This window comes from Desmodus rotundus, chromosome 4 (assembly GCF_022682495.2).
Source record: "Desmodus rotundus isolate HL8 chromosome 4, HLdesRot8A.1, whole genome shotgun sequence".
Classification (NCBI taxonomy): domain Eukaryota; kingdom Metazoa; phylum Chordata; class Mammalia; order Chiroptera; family Phyllostomidae; genus Desmodus; species Desmodus rotundus.
In genome coordinates, this window is record NC_071390.1 from 155266765 (window position 1) to 155273246 (window position 6482).

Consider the following 6482-nt stretch of genomic DNA (forward strand, 5'->3'; position numbering starts at 1 on the left):
ATAAATTGTAGTTTATCAAAAATAGAGGAGATGGGTCATGGAAAGGTTTAAAGTGGGCAGGTAGTAGGAGACAGTCCACAGCTGCAGTGTCAGTGTAAAGGTCCTGAGGCAGAAAACCTGTAGGTTTGTTTGAAGAACTAAAAAAAAAAAATAGGTAGAGTTACTGAAGACAAGTCTGACTCCCAATCTACAAAGCTCTTCTCAATAAAGGACAAGACCAGCAAGACCTTTCCTTCTTAACCTAATCTTCAACTTAAGCAACTTCCTCAAAACTTGAATCCTAATACCTGTAAACCATATCTATATTAGAAATATTTGTAATATAGAAATATTTCAAATGTTATAGGGCATCTATTTTGCAATAATAAGTTGATAAATTCTAGAAACTATACAGAGGTTAGAATGTTGGAGTAAGCAAACTAGAACTACTTTGGAAAATACTATTAATGATGAATTCAGAGAAAAAATCCCTTGTTCAATTCCAGGTAGAAACGGTAACCTCACTGCTCGATCCAGGCCTGAATATCTCTTATTGCTGTTATTTTTTTTATAGTCAGAAATATTTAATTATTTCCTTTATTTGTAGAAAAATAATGACATCAAAATACAATTATTCTTTCAGTCAACCTGTCTCCAAGTATTGCCACTCACACTATTCTTTGTGTGGTTATCATTGTAGGATGAGGAGTGATTTGACCATATTCCTGGCTTTGCAGCATAATTTTTTAAATCCCTTGAATCATAGTAAACATGTGCAGCCTGCTTCAATTTGCTGTTACCTTAAAGTTATCACATTCCCTGTTTTGTCTTTTGGTCTTGAAAACACTAAAAATTGATTGTTGAAAGTGAAGCACAAACTCTGCCGGTCACTGGCAGAGTAATTGCCTCCTCTCCTGCAACACCTGTCATTGGAACAGCAATAAGCCGTGATTCACTCCCTAGTTCTGCTCTCGGAACTTCTGTTCGGGTGGAGACAATCCATCAATTTTTACTTTTAACTACATTAATGATTAGAGGGGGAAAAATTTATTAGCCGTTGGTGAAATAGGGAAAAATAGGCTATTCTTGAAATTTTTCAGCTTATAGAATATTAAATCTTTCTTAACCAACATGAATTCACAAATCAAAATTCACAGCTCAATGATTAATTTAAAAGGCAGAGCACTCCTAATCAGAAGAGAAAGTAAGTACATTCAGGAAAGTATTCTTTAAGAACGGGACTATTGTCATTAATGACATCATCAAAGATGGATGATTTCTTAGCTTATAGCTTAGGGGTTAAGAACGGGGACTGTGGGTGCACATAATGCAGGGTTCGAATCTTCAATCAGCGATTCTCTAACCGACTTGGAGCCTCAGTTTCCTCATCTGTCAAATAATGTATCTTGTTTCCTAGAGTGTTTGTTAAGATTAAATAGAATGACATATAAAAATGACGAGCACACCGCTCAACAAATGGTAACTACAGGTTCTTACTGGTTATGTAAACTAGCTGAATATGCACACTGTTTGAAGGACAGTGAGAAGGATGGAACTGGGTAAGTGTAACTAACTGACAGGGAGCAAAGGTGACCCACTGTGCTTTATCTGGTCTGACTGCAGGGCGTCCAGGCTAAAGCGGTCTGTCATCACTTCGATCTTGCAGAAGGGCTCTGGTTTCCAGCAGCCCTGTTCACGCTGCCCATCTCCGGACCGCGAGTTCCTGCGGATGCTGTGCTGGGGGCGGGGCTTCAGTGCTGGCCTACCTCCTGCCACTCTGGATCCCAAGCGGACACAGCTCTCTCAGACTCCTGGAACATACCTAGCCTTTCGGTTTTATAATTAACCTAAACTCTCTAAAATTAACACAAGGAGGATAAATAACGAGTCCACAGAGCAACAGTTCCCAAGATAAATTTTGCAGTTCAATTTTCATCTTAGATTTCCCCACTGGATCTTGTAAAGTGTTTTGCATGTAAACAATGCTTAGAGAAATGTTTGCTGAATTGGAATTAGCTAAGTTAGATTTTAATGTCAGAACAAACTGACCTCACATTTAGGAGAGATGTAAATAACACTCATATGATGACTTCCATCTCTTTTTGTCCTGCTTCCAGTTCATATGCAAGTTAAAAAATAATGTTACTTGACTTTCTGGGCAAGATATCTGACTCACATAATGCTATTGGTGTCATTAAAGGACCATCTACACAACATAAAAAGTTGTTAGACGCTGCACAGCAAATAATATATACTCTGCCTATTGAATCCAAGTCCCAGAAGAAATAAAGGAAAAATAAACCAAGTTTGCCTATTTAGGTGTTAAAGACTTGACTTGGCTGCCTTCAACTTACAAAAGCCAAATGACTCAAATATCCAGTCCACTTAGCACTAGTAACTCTACGCTTACGCTTCATTCTCAAGCACGAAACAAGGACTTTGCTATTTCCTCTTGAATAGTCTCTTGTGTGTTGTGTGGCTAAGATTCTTTAAATCGCAAGAAAGAAAAAGATCTCTTTTATAACCTTTTTCAATCATATTGTCACTATCTGTAGGATACTTACAAATATGTCTTATGGAAAAAGATTTTTTAAATAACTGCATTATTACTCCAAGATATTGGTATATCAATTCTATATCTTTTAATTCCTAAAAATATATAATCAGTGAATGGAATTACTCTTCTCCTATACATGGGAAGTTTACTTCTTAAAATTCTGCTTGGAACCATACCAAAGCAAACCGAACTGCTATGGGATGGCGAAAAGGTCAAACCATCTGAATGAACTTGGCACTCAAGAATAAAGATTAATGAATAAATCATCAAAAATACTACATCAGACCCAGAGATACTCAAGATATCCTACTAAATATCAAAAGACCAGTGTTTGTCCATGAGATTTTTCCAGAATCAGGATAGAAATAAGAGAATAGGGAAGTAAATTTACAGTCTGAGAACCATCACCTGGGAAACTAAGTGCAGTGCTCCAAATCAGCAGCAGAAGAGGGTGTCAGTGCCTAATATGGGAGCTGGGAGTGTGAGGCCCTTTACCACGGTGAGAATCTTTTTGTGGGAGGTGTAAAAGGAGCCTTCGGAATTTCAAATCCATTGAGATAAAATGGCAATGTCTCCCAAACTTTCCTGCTGATAAATTTTTCTTATTCATTTTAAATTGATGAAAAAGCAGAATGTCAAGAGAAACATAAAAGGCTGACTGAAAATACATATTTTTTAAAGAAATGGCAAAAAAATGAGACAGATTTCCTGTTTTATTCTCATGGTCGAACTTTTTTAAATCACTGAAAGTTTAACATAAATTACATTTTATCAATAAATGCCATAAGTTTAAAATGAATGGGCATGGCCACTTTAAAGTATTATAAATTATAATTTATAAGTATGTTGTATGTTTTTTTTTTCCAAGAGCATGATGATAGAACGGGCCCCTGGGAAATTCTAATTCTATTATTCCATCGCTGTTGCCAAGGTAACAGAGGACTGTGGATTCTAGAGTCTGAGATGAAGGTTAAAGCTGTCAAGGAGAGGGAAAACGGGAAGCCAGCAAGACAACACAAAAATTTGTGTTCATTTAGAGGTCTAGAGGCATTTTTGTTTTTCTGGTGGAATTGTAGTTTTGAGTCCACAAATAAATTAATCTTTAAGAGAAGGTGCATGGGGCCCAGGAGAAACCGAAGTTCCCCTAAGGAGAAGGAATGATGGAATATGAATTGTGGGCTCTGTGGCTGAAAAAAGCACATCACCCCAGAAGCTGTCACCTCTCCCACAGTCCAATCACACTCTGCAGAGAGGGCTTCTGCATATCTATATTATTTTGCATCATCTCATTATTTTGCTCATCTGCACAATGAAGTAATTCCAGCTGAGTTGCCAAAGCTTTTGGAAGGCTATGGTAATCTGAGCAATTTGGCTTTGACCGGCTTTGTTTGCAAATAGAATATTTTTCCCGTTATGGATACATAAGTCATATTGGAAGCTAAATAAAAATTCATTAATCACTTACATTGACTGCACAGCATTAGAAGACTTGCACAAAGCACACTTGAGATACTCCTTCAAGGAGCTTATCATCTTTTGAAGGAAACAAACTACAATTAAAATTAAATTCATTACACTTAACATACCAGTTTTAGGTGCACACCTCACTGATTAGACATTATATATCTTAACTAAGTGATAAATCTCATACCCACCTGGCACCACACATAGTTATTGTAATATTATTGACTATATTCCCTATGCTGCACTTTGCATACCCATGACTATTCTTTAACAATCAATGTCTACTTCTCAATCCTTTCACCTTTTGTATAAAACCTCCAACCCTCCTCCCATCTGGCAACCAACAAAATGTTCTCTGTATCCAGAAGCTGGGTGTCTCTCAGAAGTTGCTGTGAACTCCAGGGTTACCCTTGCTGCTTTGAGACATGGGGAATAAAATGAGGTGACAACTGAGAATAGGCACTGTCCCTTCTCCTACCTGCAAACTCCTACATCTCTGACACCCCGGAGATGAACAGTGACTGGGAGCATTAGAAGACAACCACCTTGGCGTGGATGTTGCGGCTTCGCCAGGTGCGGGGCAGCAGTTGACACCTGCAAAGCCACTTCAGGGGCGGTGGGTATTGATAAGCGGGAGCAAAAAGTGGAAAGCGTACCATGTGGGAATATGTAGTTCTCCACATTAGACTCACTGAACCCCCTTGTTCTGAAATAATTCTGGAGACTTCAGAGTTGGGGAGGGCGAGGTCCAGCTATCCACCATGGAAGGCTCAGAACCACAGTAGTTTAGGAATCATTTGCTTTCTCCAGCTGTGGAAGCCTACGACATCCATCCACTAGTGACCAGATGTGGAAGACTCAACCTGAATGCTGCTCAGGTAGTTAAAAGAGGGATATGAGGATCTTAGCGCTTCTGAGTATTTACTACAATAGTTCATAAAATCTAAGACATATGCTTTTGGACATGTTACCATCTCTGAAATTGGTGTGCAGATCACTCGGTGACAGTGGTGACATAGCTGTCATCGCCTGCACATTGACACTTGCAGACTGGTGCCACTGGCCTGGAAGCAAACCGAAGACAACAGCAAAGCCTACATTGAAATAACACTGCGTCATCAGTGCTCTCTATTGGGGGAGGGACCGACTGCGCTGTGTGGAAAAGCATGCACACCGGCGACACTGCGTGAGAAATGATTCACAGGAATAAACTCTGCATGTGAACACATTTATCCTAAGCAGCTCACTTTGCATTTATTTGCCTTTGTGTGTATACTTGAGTGATGTATAACAGCAAGCTATAGGTAAGTACATCTAAAAGATGTTTATGTTTAAAATAAGAAGTTCAAGTGACAATAAACTATTGTGCCAGGGTTTAAATTAGCAGGATTCCTGTTTTCATTCTCAATGGTTCATAAAATAAGGACACATCTTCCCTCTGATAGCATCTTAGATTCAATGAAACATGGGCCTGTGCCACACTGTCCATGTACATGTAACCTTTAGACTTTATTTACAGTTGTGCTACATACCCAGAGACAGACATAAAGACCTTCATTGCCAGAAAGGATGCAGTTTTATGAGCAGTTTGTCAGGAAAATACTGGATTCCAGAGGACAGACCATCCATTCATCTGCTTTCTCCATAAGGTCACCTTTCTATCCAATAAAGTCAGCCTCAGAGGGGCTTCCGAGATTTCCTTCTCCCGCTTCCATCCTCCCCTCTGCCCTCTTCCTTCTCTTCCTCTCTGCTCTCCTCCAGGGCCCAGGACCCCACTGATACATCACTCAGCATTGTCATAGCCTCTGAATCAGGATCTTCTCACCCCTCTATGGGGACAGGCTCAGGTCTTACAGGTGTTTCCGAATGGAGCTCCTCTGAAAGCATCAAGGTGTTCTCACCAACACTGATCACATCTCATGGCATGAATGCAATGTGTCCATGCTGGCAGGGGTATGGGGACCAGGGCTCCAGCAGCGTGAGGATGGAAAGGAATGAACTGGCAAAACAAACAGAGGACACTGCCTGTTTCCTTATTTAATCTTATAACATCCCTGAGAATAAGGGAGTATAAAACACCCATTTTACAGATAGGAAAATTGAAGCTAAATGGTGAGTCCTGGACTAACTCTAACACAGACCAATACAATGAGAAGGTAGGGCAGCATACTAGCTGTGAATTACACTGAGGAAAATAATCTTTTATATAATTACAATACAAATAAGCAAAATGTGTGTTAATAATGACTCCTCATACATATTTATAAATGTTTATTAATGAAGTTTATGAAGGCTTAGTTACAGAGAGTCTAACTTGATTTAAAATAAAGTAGCTATTATTATTTCTATTTATATTTACTCTACCTAATTCTTACAGGAAGTAGAATGCTAAAAAATGCATTCCATATAGCAACATAAATTTAAAGCAATTAGAAAAAAGGAGGTATAGGAAACATAAAAAAGGAAGTAAATATCAATACTT